This window comes from Mustela putorius, unplaced genomic scaffold, assembly GCF_011764305.1.
Source record: "Mustela putorius furo isolate JIRA1106 unplaced genomic scaffold, ASM1176430v1.1 tig00000487_pilon_pilon_pilon, whole genome shotgun sequence".
Classification (NCBI taxonomy): domain Eukaryota; kingdom Metazoa; phylum Chordata; class Mammalia; order Carnivora; family Mustelidae; genus Mustela; species Mustela putorius.
The window spans coordinates 10,947,733-10,963,209 of NW_025421399.1; the positions used below are offsets into that span (position 1 = coordinate 10,947,733).

At 39.1% G+C, this 15,477-nt stretch overlaps 1 protein-coding gene across 4 annotated transcripts in view; it reads left to right on the forward strand.

The window, feature by feature from the left end:
• Nucleotides 1-2,283: 2,283 nt before the first annotated feature.
• KCNJ16 (potassium inwardly rectifying channel subfamily J member 16) overlaps nucleotides 2,284-15,477 on the forward strand; it is a 54,018-nt gene continuing 40,824 nt past the window's right edge. For all 4 annotated transcript variants that reach the window (XM_013054488.2, XM_013054492.2, XM_004749071.3 and 1 more), the window contains exons 1-2: nucleotides 2,284-2,659; nucleotides 9,936-10,034. The gene's annotated coding sequence lies outside the window, so the exon portion shown is untranslated. The remainder of the gene's footprint in view (nucleotides 2,660-9,935; nucleotides 10,035-15,477) is intronic.

Genomic DNA, 15,477 nt, shown 5'->3' on the forward strand with positions numbered 1-15,477 from the left:
ACAAAGCTACCTTTCCTGAAATGGTCCTCCCAGAGCGGAGGGTGTTACGTGTGTGGTGGTGTTCTTGTAAAAGTTCTTTCAGATGGAATGCTAACAAAGGGAGCTCAGCTTTCAAACAAGGAAGCAATCAAGCAGAGTAAGTGATAAAATACTAAACCACCCAGTCAGACTTACTATGGATAAACCACAGTGTAAGTTGCCTTGATTAGTATGCACATGTCCCATTTTCCTGGTATTCAGACTTCTTTGCAGAAGAGGCAACTCTGTGTCCATCACCTTCCTAACATTTACTGGTAATGGAAACGATAGCTCCCTTAGAGAATTCAGACTCTTCTGCCTGGTACTCCATAGCAGGCTGAAAATCAGTGCTCCCATCAGAATGTCAAATCCTTAATGATAGCTGGCAGTTTGGAGACACTAATTATCTTCCGAAGGTAGGTCGTATTTATTATTATCCTCCTCATTTACAGATGAGGCAACTGGGATGCAGACAGCGTGCATAGCTCCCCTTATCACAAACCTAGTGACAGCACTAAATGAAAATCATTATCTTGCTTCCTCAAGTGTTCACGCTTTTAAAAATGGAAACGAAACCCCAAAACCCCAAAATGGCAACTGTGGTCAGAACCCAGAAATGACCCCCTAAATTTGTAGGGCTTACCAAACTGGATGGAAGCTCCTAGATCTCCTGGCTACCCGTACTCTTGGGAGTAAGAAATATATAAAACCCTCTCTTTCCAGTCTTCCTTTTGAGCTCTTCTGGGTACAGCTCCTCCAGGTTCTGAAGAGCTTGGGATTATTATTTCTTTCATTTCTTGCGGCTGCCTTTCACATTCTTCTGGACCTTTCTCTTGACTCTACCATTTTAAAGCCACTCTTCACTTATTCGATTTTCTGATTTCTGGTCCACTAGCTGGACCACACAACTTCTCACCATTTCATGTCATCTCTTAGGACCTGTTGCTGGGGCAGAGTAGCGATCAGACTGTGTATCCTGGATGGGAACCACAGCCTTGATTTTTATTAATCATTTTTATTCTAAGCTCTGATCCTTGGGGTTCATGGAGGGAGGAGACTCCAGCCTCAATTTCTGCCTTCCATTTATCAGGTTTTTTTTTTTTTTTATTTGGACATTTTATTATTTTTCATGACTTTTTTTTTCCATTTATTTATTTTCAGCATAACAGTATCATTATTTTTTCACCACACCCAGTGCTCCATGCAATCCGTGCCCTCTATAATACCCACCACCTGGTACCCCGACCTCCCACCCCCCCGCCCCTTCAAACCCCTCAGATTGTTTTTCAGAGTCCATAGTCTCTCACGATTCACCTCCCCTTCCAATTTCCCCCAACCCCCTTCTCTCTAACTCCCCATATCCTCCATGCTTTCTGTTAGGCTCCACAAATAAGTGAAACCGTATGATAATTGACTCTCTCTGCTTGACTTATTTCACTCAGCATAATCTCTTCCAGTCCATTCATGTTGCTACAAAAGTTGGGTATTCGTCCTTTCTGATGGATTGATACACTACTCCATAGTGTATATGGACCACATCTTCCTTATCCATTCGTCCATTGAAGGGCATCTTGGTTCTTTCCACAGTTTGGTGACCGTGGCCATTGCTGCTATAAACATTGGGGTACAGATGGCCCTTCTTTTCATGACATCTGTATCTTATACACTAACAATGAAAATACAGAAAGGGAAATTAGAGAATTGATTCCATTTACTATAGCACCAAGAACCATAAGATACCTGGGAATAAACCTAACCAAAGAGGTAAAGGATCTGTACTCAAGGAACTACAAAACACTCATGAAAGAAATTGAAGAAGACACAAAAAGATGGAAGACCATTCCATGCTCTTGGATTGGAAGAATAAACATTGTTAAAATGTCTATACTGCCTAGAGCAATCTATACTTTTAATGCTATTCCGGTCAAAATTCCACCGGTATTCTTCAAAGAGCTGGAGCAAATAATCCTAAAATTTATATGGAATCAGAAGAGACCCCAAATCACTAAGGAAATATTGAAAAACATTTATCAGGGTTTATTCAAAGATGCTAGGCTAGTTCTTCGGAACTGCACCTAGCACAGGGTGACTAATCATTAGAGGCATGGCAAATAAAGGAATGAATGGATGCTTAGTTATTTCTAGCTGTCCTGTCTCAGTTTTCATTGGCATTGGATCTCAGCCCTCACTGGCTGAGAGGTAGACAAAGAGTTCTGGTAAGAAGGATTTCTTTGCATTGGGTAGGAGCATTTCCATAGGTCACCTCTCAAAAACCCTGTTTATCCGTATTTGTTGAACATATTTCTGGCCCAGGAAATCTTCCTCCTTTCTATCCCTGACCTGGTGAAAACTTAGTCAGGATATGCCTGAATGCCCTTCACGCTGTACCTCCTCCAGAGGGACGGGGCTGTGAGGTAACCTCTGTCTCAGCTGACCGGCTATCGCCTGCTTTATAAGATGCCAAGGGCTGCCTATGTAGATTTTCAGGTGGAACTGTAGGAACAAACCTGTGTCAATGGTTAACTCAGGTTCTTGGTGTCTGGAGTTTTTCTTTCCTTTATTATTAACTAAAGAACATTTTTATCCCTGCTCACTTGGGAGCACCCAGCTCATAGATCCTCTGCGGGGAGAGTGAATAAAGGTAAGCATTGCTCTATTTTTGTTATTATACAAAGTCATTCAGCCTGTGCTTTGTTCACGCTAGTTTCTGTCTCAGGGGCAGCAATGTCAATGTCAATGTTGAGTTAAAGACAACTGAGATATTTTAATTTCCTATATAAGTGCTGTAAGTAGAGTGTCATATTCCTTGAGTTATTTTGAAACGTTGGTCCAAGGTATTCTCCAATTGGTCTTTACAGAGTTTATTAAATAACTTTTACATGACATGATATATGTACATGTCTAAAAGTGACTTTATTGTATTCCATATTCAATACCATATGGAATATTCTGTAATTTTTCCTTAAAGCAAATAATTGCATCCTGTTTAAGTGTATACACATGTATGGATATATAGCTTTAAGCATGGAAGTGCGCTTTTACACATCCCCTCAAAAAACTTCAAGAAAAATAGGTTAATTTTCCCTGAGAATTGTAAATAATGATACGAGAGGAAATAAAAATATGCACATCTATAGACTTATTTTAATATCTTTCTCTTTTTTCCAGGCTTCTTTGTGAGGCCTTTTTTTATTTTCAAGTAAGCTTTATGCCCCTTGAACTCATGACCGGGAGATCGAGAGTCTCATGTTCTCCTGACTGAACCAGCCAGGTACCCAGTTCTAGGTTAATCCTATCATAAATTAGAAGTAGAGAATTTCATTCTGTTGTGTTCACTTTAAATTCTCTATAGCTCCCCCCACCCCACCCCGTGCATTAAAATCTTAGAAATTTTGTTCTTGGGTATTTATTGAGACAAGTGTGGATATGTTATCTTTGCCCTCTGGAAACTATGACTTCTCTATCTTTTCTAATTGAATTGTTTCTGTTGGCAGTGGGTATGGTTGGTAAACAAGAACTTTTCTACAAACCAGGTGGATTTTGATCAGGTACATTAAGCTCTTAGATGATCTTACTAACCTGAAAGGTCTTTAGGAAAATAGTCCTGAGGAGTATTTCTGCTGAGCATTAATGTTATAATTAGGCAAGAGTCAGAGCCTCAGGAAGAAACATTAGATTAATGTATCTTTGCCACTTTACTTTGGAAACTGTAGGCCAACTACTCTCTATGTCAGATCTTAACTAGTAAAGTGACATGAGGAACCTAACCTACAGCTGTTTTGTAGAATGCCATTTAAGGAGTTCTTGAAATGAAGCTAAAAAGAGGTTTAAAGGCGAACAGGGTCCAGAGTTCATGTCCATTCAAATAGCAGAGGGAGAGAGAGTGATAGAGACAGAGACAAAGACAAAGACAGAGAAGGAGGAAGACACAATGAGGAACTGGAGGTAACTGGCAGATGTAACTCCTGCTTACAATTATTTTTAGAACATGAGAACTGTCATAAATCCAAGACATTAGTTTCATTCAAAACAAGACCATGACCACATTTGACATTGGAAGAAAAGACTTGAGTAGCATGCTATTTGAAAACACTTTCCTAAAAAAGTATATTTTGACTTGCAAGAGAATAAGAGTTTTCAAGGATTTTGGAAAAACTATGTTTCTTCCACTATATATATATAGTGCAAATATATATATATATTAGTGGTGAGTCCAAGTGAAGGCTTGGATATGAGTTAGTTGAAAATTAGGAATTGGCAAAAAGTATAGTTTTAGGGAAGAAGGTAGACATATAAAGAACATTTAGAGCAAATATTTAGTGCTAAAGCAACTCATATATTTAGGTAAATCTTTTTTTCAAATTTATAATACCCATCATCTGAACAAACTCCTCAGCTTTTGTCCCATATGAATTTATCCTCAAGTCTTCTATGTTATCTCTCTGTTCTAGGAACAGTGGTCTTGAACTTATGTTTAGGAATAAAATGTGCATGCTTTCCATTAGCACACAATAGGCTTGATATAAAGGGCAAAGAGGAAATGCCCCCCAGAGATCTCTCATGTGTGGTCCTTGTGCATGGATATGTCTGAGAACATGTAGGTCACCAGTACGCTCTTCCTATGAACCTCTGAGTGATGCCTTGTTCATGGATATTGTTATTAACATATCTAGAACCAATCATCACAGCTCTATAACTCAACATGACTGAAGCCTTAGTCCTCAAGAATCTACCTTGATTCTTTTTACCAAGGGAAGGCTGGCATTGCTCTTCTTCTACAATTACTTATGTTGCATTGGTAAAAGCAATTCCTCCAGCATGGAGGAAACTCTATTTGTTTTTGCCACTAATAGATTTTTTTTTTTTAAATAATGGGAAAGAAGTTCATTTTCTTAAGAAGACAATGACCAACATTTTGTTTGTGGAAAAGCAAATTCCAGAATTCTCTCTCTTTTTTTTCTTTGCTTTTTAAAATTTGTTTTGTTTTTGTCTTATTTTGTTTTTACCATCATCATCTCAGCTTCTTAACCCCTATAAGACACTGACATAGAGATAATGGATCATCCTGTCATTTCCCTGATTTAGCTGGTCCTGAACTTAGCAAGAAACATTTTTTTTCTGATTGATTTATTGATTGATTCTCTCAGCAAATATTTATTAAGTGACAAGCCCTAAAGCTTAAAGGTTGAGTGGAAGATTGTTTAATGGGTGAAACCACTTTCTTTCAGAATTTGAGACTACTGAAGGAGGAAAAACAGAGGATTGGTCAATGCATAATATAGCATGTATTCAACAAATATTTATTGACTGACTGTGCCAGACATTGATTAGACATAAATTGATGAAAATGACATATTAGTGAAAAGAAAAAGACAAAAATTCCTGGCATTATGAACCTTTCATTTTAGAGTAGATGTTGGAAGAGTCTATCAAGAAGTAAAATTAAAAGCATGTTAGTGGTGATAAGCAGTATAGAGGAAAATACGATGGAGGGAGGAGTTACTGGAGATGGGGGCTGGAGGAGTGAGAGTATTGTATTCATTATCTATTGCTGTGTAACAAATTTCCCCAAAACTGTGTCTGAGAGCAGCAATCATTTGTCATCTCCAGTTTTCTGGGTCAGGAATCCAGGCTGTCTGGGTCCTCTGGATCACATGCTGCAGTCAAAGTGTCCACTGGGACTAACCATCTCAAGCCTTGCATGGGGGAAGATTCTCTTCCAAGCTCCATCACATGGTACTTGGCAGGACTGGTTTCTTTGGGGCAGTTGGATGGAGGGGGGACTCAGTTCTCCACTAGTTGCTGGCGAGAGTCCTTCCACAGTTCCTTGCCATGTGGGCCTGTCCATAAAATATCTCAAAACATGGCAGCTGGTTTCCATTAGAGCAAGCAGCAAGTAAACAAGAGAGAGACAGAGTCTTTTTCAAACCTAATCTTGAAAGTGATGTCCCCTCAGTTTGGCCAAATTCTATTCATTAGACATGAGTCACTTATTCCAGCCAATACTCAAGGGGAGGGATTTCACAAGAGCGTGAACACTAGGAAACAGGGATATTAGGGAGCCATCTTCCAAGCTGCCTATCATAGCTCTACATTTTTAAATAAAATTGTCAAAGGGAGCTTCATGAAGTAGTCAATATTTGATGGAAGACCTAGAGGTGGTGAGTCAGGAGTGAACAATATAGATACCTGGGAGAAGCATGGTTCAGGTAGATGGAATAGCTATAGCAAGGCTCTGAGTGTTCCCGGCATGTTTGAGAGAAGGCGAGGGGATCCATGTGGCTGAACCAAAGTTGAAAAGGGAAGAGTAGTTGTAGATGAGGTCATGTGGATGTGCCAGGATTTTTTCCAGAATGGAGAGGATTCTACAAACTGAATGTGTCAGAGATAAAAGACTAGTATCCAAAATCTATAAATAACTTAGCAAACTCAACACGCAAAGAGCAAATAATCCAATCAAGAAATGGGCAGAGGACATGAACAGACAGTTCTGCAAAGAACTTTGTGGTTTTTAAAAGGTAAGGAGTGGATGACTTTATTTTTTTAAAGCTGCTCTTGCATGAAAAAGATGGGATCAACTTTTCCTCCAAGGTTTTCTACTCTGAAACCAAGAATTCAGATGCAAAATGTACATCACATTTTAAAGACACTTTTCACTATTAAATACAACTTTTCCCGGTTATTTTGGCCCCACATTCACTTTCTCTTCAAAATAGACCTGAAACTGCCCACAGATACAAAGGAAATTGGAGGAAAAGTCAAATTGAGTGAAAAATAACCCTAAAGTAGATTTACTTGACAATTCCAAATAAAGAAGATTTTCACCTTAAATATGGTCCTGAAGTATCACCTCAATTCTTAATTTTATTTTAGTTACATGTGTAGTTTAAAAGACTTCAGATGGTTCCATACTTCAGATTATATTGCATATGATTTGTTCTTTTGACTTAAAGTGAACATTCAACTATTTCAATATTTTTTAAGAAAAAAGTATGTTTGAGGAAACATGACCAAAACCATTTTTATTATGATGAATTTTGATTTTTTGTTATATTCCATTGTAAATTAGAACCATGTTCCCAGGCAATCAATAATCTTTTATTCAATCTGGATACAAAGATAACAAAAACCTGGTTCCTGCCCTCAGTCTGGCAGAAAAAGGCAGGTCTGTATGTCATTAAGGGAGATTCAGTGGCCTAGGATGGTGATAAAATAAGACTAGCACACCAGCCCACTGAACTTTTTTCAGGAAAGCAATAGGGGGATGGCCTTCTTTGGGGCTTGTGGATATTGTTCAGTGTTTCTTTTTAGACTTCAGAATGTTTAAACACTGAGATATCGTGGGGGGTTTTTTATGATTACTTTATTTGAGAGAGAGAGAGAGACGGAGCACACTCATATGCGTGAGGAAGAATGGAGGGTCAGAAGGAGAATCTTCAAGCAGAATCAAAACCCAAGATTTGATCCCAATGAGATCATGACCAGAGCCAAAACCAAGAGTCAGACACTCAACCTACTGAGACACTCAGGTGCCCTGAGATACTGTTTTTACTATGAACTGTTTTACAACAAGAGGTTTCAGTGCCTTACATTATTCATCTTCTTCCCTTCATTTGATAATTATTCAGGGTTCTCCAAAGAACCAGAACCAATAGGATATACAGAGAAGGAGAGACAGAGAATGATTTATTCTAAAGAATCAGTCATGTGATTGTCAGGGAAGGCAAGTCTGAAATCTGTAGGTTAGGGGGAAGGTTGGAAATTAAAGTAAGAGTTGTAGACTGGCTGCTTAATTGACCCCTCAGATGCCCCGAGATAGTAGTCTTGAGTCCAAAATTGGCTAGTTAGACCAGCAGGCAGGAAACTTAGGCAATCTTGAGGTAGAATTGCTTCTCCTTTGGGAGAAACTTCAGTTTTGCTCTTAAAACTTTCAACTGCTTGGATGTAGGTCACATGCATTTTGGAGGATCATTTGCTTTGCTGAAAGTGGACACATTGTAAGTGTTAATCACGTCTATCAAATATCTTCACAAAACATCCAGCATGATGACTGGCCAGACAACTGGACATCACAGCCCAGTCACATCATATTGATACAAAAATTAACCATCACAGTGACACAGGGCATTTTCACCCTGATTGTATTTTGTCATACAGACATTCTAAATTTGAAGCTTCAATTTCTAGAAAAGAACTTAAGAACCACACTTTAATAGTTACTACATTTTTAATTCTGCAAAAGAGATATGCCTAAAAATGAGATGATTTGGGTAGAGAAGTAGCCATTAATTTAATACAGCCTTCTCACTGTTACAGCTTTTTACCATGCAATCTGGCCAAAGAGAAAGTCATTTCTCTCAATTAAGACAAAGAACGGGTTACTTTAAAAGACATCCATGGTCCATCCTTCTAACGGCATTGTCTCCTCTTCCATTAACTTCACATGCTACACCATATTTTTCAGCTACTATATATTCTTTCCTATATTTGCCTGCACTTTATTTTTCATGTGTAGGAGTCTGGTTTCCAAATGACTCTGTTCATGGTAGTAACACTGCCAGGATCTATGAGAAGCCAGAAGGAAAACATGGTATACATTTCAGAAGCATTAATTAGTATTGAGAATAAGAAGAATTCAATAATTTAACTGAGAAGTAGTGCAAAGGATTAATTTGTAGTTCAGGTGTTTTGAGGAAAACATCCAGAATTCAAAATCAACACAGATTAAAAAAAAAAAAATCCTAAGACCAGAATATTTTGAGCTTCAGCCCAATTTTTTTGTGTTATATTCTCAGATCTCCCTAGGATTTGGGGTAGGGTTAATGGTAACATACTCATTTCTCTTGTTTTGTTTTTTAGGTTTTTCATTTAATGGAAAATTTTGAGAAGTACTATTAAAGGATAATTTTTGGAGATTAAATTCTTGGGTTAGGTTACTACTTGATTAGTTAGTTGGCTCTGCCCCAGAAAAATATCTACTCACCCACAAACTTGGCCAGTCTTTCCACAATTATGTACTCTTCATATCTCATGTGAGACTTTTCCAAACAATGGGTAATTCAGGACATTCTGTCTCTACTTTGGGAAAATAATCCAAAAGTAACATCACAAAACAAGGCACCTAGCACAAAGCCTGGACCACAAAAATTCTGCAGTCGATCTCTGATTCAGGGCACCCCTAGCAGGAAGCCAGCCCATTGAGTCTGCAGAGTATGAGCAAAATAGCTCTGTCCACGTAGCACTTACCTGAAAGACACACTCGGCCATCTTTGATGAGCTATTAAGTTATTAACTGACCTTCTAGTGTTCTGGTAATGTACTGTTGAGTTCTATTTATAGATGATAGAGTAAAATCCTTCCCTGGACTTGCAAATAATCTTGAGAAGGTGCCAGGACATTAAAGACTATGAGCCATACACCAAGATCATCACAGCAAGAAGCCTGTTCCTGTCGTGTGTTTAGCTTGCCTTTTATTTGGGTCAGAATTGAGCCAACTTGTGGGTGGTTAGATAACACTCAAGGAGAATGTGGTGTGACTAATTTGAGCAAAGTTACACATATTTAAATTTAGGCTTTGTGGGAATAGAAAGCGGTTCCATTTCCTTATGACTAAAGTTTTATTTAGCTGTGTTCGATAACAATATTGAGCCGATGATAAGATTGCACCATTGGCATCAGGAGTTGAAAAGCTAGAGAAACATTTGGAGAAAAATAACTAAGGAGAGCAAAATCACAAACCAGCAGACCTGAAAGAAACCCAACAGAAGCAAAATGTACTATGCTTTACACTCCCGGAAGTTAAGCATGATGGAGAAACCAGGACAATATTTCCATGCATTATATTGCTATAGGCAGATTATTTTGTGTGTTTCTTCTGCATGACTGCATCAAATCTTTTCTGTTCTTGTTGTAAACAGTGGACACGACTTCTCCATTCGGCATTGAATTTGGTATTGATCTGCTGCAGCAGCTTGTGAAACAGAAGCACGGGAGTACGGACTGAGCAGAACCAGGAGGTGAGTAAAGTCCAGCGTTGTGTCCTGGAGACAAGAGCTGTTTAGAGTCACCACACTTCTTTTTGTGTGGAAAGTAAGGGACTATACTAGTTATATACAAGTGAATTACCACAGCAATCACTATACCATTAGTATGGTATTGTGGACATGGTTTTTGTAGGCATCACAATCATAGCATTTGGTAACCCCACTGCTATTCAATGGACCGAACATTGTCATCCTTTATACTTTCATTTTTTGAATTGAACAAATGGCACCTCCATTCTTCCAACTCAGTGAGCAATGCTCCTGTCACTGGGCACTAGGTTTATAAAGATAAATTTAACAGTTGCTTACCATTGAGAAAGTCAAAACTTAGCAAAGGAAGACACAGGCAGAAAAACCAGCTATGCCTGGGGAATTGAGGGAACCTGAAAGAAAGGAGAAACGTCTTCCTGATTTATGAAGAGCCTGACATGTTTGGAAGAATGTGAGAAGCTCCAAGTGGTTGACACATAGAATTTTCAGGGTGACAGATGCATGTGAAGTGAAGGAAGACAACAAACAGATGAGAACCAGTGAAAATGAGCTGGAAGCCACCAGGATAAAACGGAGCTCATGTCCATCTCTCACCTTGAGATGAGATGCTTAAGTCTCCAATTAGATAATGAGGGTAGCCAGCAAGAGAAGCTGGTACCTGCCATCATGTAAACAGGAGCCATAGAAGTTGAACGAAGAGAGCTACAGAAACCGTGGGTTTACCTGCTGTCCGTGCCAATCACACAAGGCAGACGATCAGTGACAGCCTCTGTGAATGACCACAGAGCCTCATGCTCTATGCCAACCTTCTGCTATAAAAAGAATATGGATCTTGCTTCCCTTTCATCTTACAAATCTCATCCAAAACATTTCCCAGGGAGTCCAGGCCAATATGGAACTATGGAAAGAATGGCATTCTGGAACATGTGGTCCCAGGTTAGCTAAATCCATACAGTGTAAATCTGCCACTCCTGATATTTGCCATGCAGAATATAAAACAAATGATGGAGACATAGCTCCTGCCTCCAAAGAGCCATCCCTGTGGTGGAAGAGAGTCTTAATTCACTCTGGTATATGTTGTAATAACACTGATTTGTCCCTTTTACCAGCAAAAAGTGAGACTCATGCACATGAATGAGCTTTGGAAGTGTTAAAGGTTTAATGGCTTTTCAGAGTCTCACTTTGGTTGTGTGATTACCTCTACACTTAAAGGTGAACACTGGGAATAAAGTCATTCTAGGTATTTTAGTAAGTTTAGAGCCTCTCGTCTTATTTCACTTGAGTAGTGCGGTGGTGCTGAATGGATAGCAACCAAACTTCTGCCTTCACCCAAATCCTTTCATTCACGAAATGGTACCTGTTCATTGAAGTCACCAGCCATTTCCCCACAGAGACAAGATTTGTCCTGGCTCAGCATAACTTAGCCCTCTTTTAAGCTGAGAAAATGGGACATGTTAAACCGATAGCTAAGTTCCTCCACCATTAATTAAAAAAAAAAAAAAAAGCATTGAAGATTAGAAATAGCCTCAAAATGTTGTGCCAGATCTGTCCTGGGAAAACTCCTTCTCTCTCTCTCTTTTTTTTCATTTTGTTTATTTATTTGACAGAGAGAGATCACAAGTAGGCAGAGAGGTAGGCAGAGAGAGAGAGGGAAGCAGGTTCCCTGCTGAGCAGAGAGCCTGATGTGGGGCTCGATCCCAGGACCCTGAGATCATGACTTGAGCCGAAGGCAGAGGCTTTACCCCCTGAGCCACAGGTGCCCCAGAACACTCCTTTTTAATCAACACAGTCTTGCGTAGCTTGTTTCTGCTCTGTCTTTATTAGACTGTGCTTGACTCACCCTTTCAACTCAGCCCTCTGTCTCATTTTTTCTCCCTTGGAAGCTGCCTGGGTAGGCAGATTTTGCATCTTTCAGAGACTTTTCATTTTCTCTGAAACTTAGGGATAGTGTCACAATGATGACATGGCCTCACTGTGTCCACAACCTAAACGTTGTGTTACCAAAGTTGTGACTAGAAGATATTTTGCTCCGTTTTCTATGAATGATGGGACATCACGTGGTGAACCTTCTGAGATGTTTCCCCTACTGGTAACAAATTAACATGTGTCGCTTGACTGCAGAAATAATATTTTCAATTTACTGATCAATTTTTGTTTAACAACGACCTGCTTGCCCCAAGGGGCATGCTTCACGGATATTAACCCTTCCATTCCCATGACAAATTTCATTTTTACAGATGAGGAAGCAGGCACAAAGTGGCCATGCAATGTTTCGAAGATCACACGGCTTGTAAAGGGCACAGCTGATTTTGGACCCGTCTTTGTCTCTAGTATCCGATTTGAACAACTAATGTGTGCCCTCTATGGAAACTCAGTTTTTCTGTACATTCATAGCCGCGTGATTGTTAAGAATGCTAAATGACATTCGCACATAAGTTGGAGTATATACCCAGCATTCAAGAAACGTTTGTACACAACACAAAGGGGAAGCATGAGAAATGCACAGGCATTGAAGCGATAAAATAGAGTGAAACCGTGCCAGTGGGACCCTGCTCTCTACTCTGTAATTACTGATTTCTTTAAAGTATTCTAGTTTGCATGCTAGGCATTAAATTGGTTGTCTTCTGTCAAGCCACTTAAAAGATAAAAACAAGCCAATCAGAGAAAGAAAAGAAGACATCTGCACTCCATTTAAGGGCAGAACCCTGGCCACACCAATACAGGGCTTCGTCATTTTCATCAAAAGTGAGTAAACACAAACAGAACTTTAACACCATAAATCAATAAGAATTTCACTCCACTGAGCAAAGATAACATATAGTCTAAGGAAAGCAATATTTCATTGGTGGGGGGAAATGCAATCATTCTTCATGGTCCTAATGACATATGAAAGTCTGTTGGCTTTAATATCAAATATTGAACTAAGATAAAATAAGCCATTTGTTTGAGGGAAAAGACAGAGACAAAAGCAGAGCCCAAAGGGTCTTGAGAGATTTCTCAGTTTAGAGCAAAGTCTCTCCTTTATTAATCTAATATAAAATAGCCCTTTTTCTTTGTGCTAGTAAATATTAATTTTGCTAGAAATTACTGCTCTTGATACGCAAATATTTATGATGAGAATTTTCATGGAGTAGGAAGAAGAAGTCTTAGTTTTTACCCTTGTATTAACGCTCAATGAAGATTAACAGTGATGAAATCATTTATTGGGAGGAAATCCTGTGTTTCATTGGTTTGGCCATGTGTTACAAATGAAGTCAAATGCATATTTTCAAAAAAAGCATCAGACAAAAGCCAACGATCAATGTAGTAAAATTGCATTTTTTAAATAAAATATTTTCAGGAGTCTCTTTTGTTGTTGTTAAGATTTTTATTTACTTATTTGACAGAGAGAGAGACAGTGAGAGAGGGAACACAAGCAGGGGGAGTGGTGAGGGAGAAGCAGGCTTCCCACTGAGCAGGGAACCCCATATGGGGCTCGATCCCAGGACTCTGGGATCATGACCCGAGCCAAAGGCAGACGCTTAATGACTGAGACACCCAGGTGCCCCCAATATTTTCAGTATTCTATGAAATAAAGAAAACCATACTTCCCAAGAAAGCTGCTAACATAAATTTTTACTCTTCAAAAATAGTTACATCAGACAATAAGACGCAATTATTTATGTAACTATATTTATAAATGTATATTAAATTTATATAGATTTATTTAAAATTTTATATAAGTATTTATATACTATATAAACATAATAATCAAATAATAATTACATGATTATTAATCATTTTTCAGTATCCATCAGAAGGCCATCTCTTAGAGAAATAACGATGTTTACTTTTTAAGTTGAAAAAAAATTAGAAAAAAATTGGCAGTTGCCCCACCCTTAAAACTGTTAGTGCATTCATCCTTAAGATCACTGAGCTCCTGAAGCTTCCAGTAAACTTTTCTGTTGTGTTTGGCATTTCCTTTTACGTAGTCTCAACTTTTAAACTAAAGACCAGATCATTCACGGGCATGTTTTTGTTTTTCTTGTTTGGTTCACCTTTATTCCTGCTTTTTTTTTTTGGATTCCTAATGAGTATCATAAAACAACACTAGTGGTCGCATTTCAAAGCTTAAAAATGCTTTGACAGCAAAGATCATGTTTTGTCTTCAGAACACCTTGGCAAGAGTACTGGGAATACTGGAGAATTCTTCGCATACTGATGGAAATAGTAAGGATCAGGCAAATTAAGCAATGGGCCCGTACAGGGCCAGCAGGGGAACTCCGCCTCCGGGGTTTGCCTCCAGATCCATTTCTCTTTCATGTACCCATGCTTCCTCACCTCTTCCATCTCTGCGCTGGAGAAATCTTAGGAGGCTAGCAGGTGTCTTGTCGGGTATCAGTTTGCATTTCTGTATCAGACCGACCTGGGGTTTAATCTTAATTCTGCCACATGAGACCTGTAGTGGTTCTCCAAGTGTGGTCTGGGACTAGCAGCTTCAGAATTGCCCGGGAACTTATGCAAAATGCAGATTCTCAGGCTCCACCTCAGACCCAGCAAATAAGCATCTCTGGGGCTGGAGTTCAGCATCTTTCTTCCTCACCATCCCTGCAAGTGATTCTGATCAATACGGTTTTGAAAACCAGGGGTCTAGACCAAAGCATATCACCACTGTAGAAGTTCTGTCTTGTCTTCCAGCTGGGTCCATGGTAGCTCTTATAAATGTCACACAGCCCATGGTAGACAGACACTTGAGAAATGTTGACATTCCCAAGGAACTGAATTTTATTGCAAGAGTTCATTCCAGCTCATTCCATAAATGTGGTAACAGCCGTGAAGTGATCACCCTTCTTGACTGCAGCACTTTTCTCCAAACCCGGAGTTTAGAGAAATAGTTGTAACAATTTCTAAATCGTGGGTAAATGATGGTATACTTTGGCTATGTCCAAAGTAGTTAGTAGCTGCCATTGAAAGGAAATCAAGGAAGCCAAGTGATTTTTAGTTAAAAATCAGAGAGGGGCGGGGCCTATCTTTGTCACTATCATTTCATTTGATTTTTATTTATGTGATTCTGGCAATTGTTCATGATAGCTTCGTCCAATGGCCAAATGTCTTTCTGTGGCTTGAATTACTTAAAGTTTATATATCTGGGGGCACCTGGTGGTTTAGGCGATTAAGCGTCTGAATCTTGACTTTGGCTCAGGTCATGATCTCAGGGTTGTGAGATCGAGCCCCGCACTCTGCATTTGTTGGCGAATCTCCTTGGGATGCTCTTTCTTCCCTTCCCGCAATTCAGCTCATGCTCTCTTGTTCAGTTTTATGTGTGTGTGTGTGTGTGTATGCATTTTGAAACTCAATGAAAACATTTTTTAGCCTGTGTTCACCCAAATATACGAAAGTTGGTCTTAGGTAGGCTTATGGAGTATGTAAATATGGGCCAGTAAAT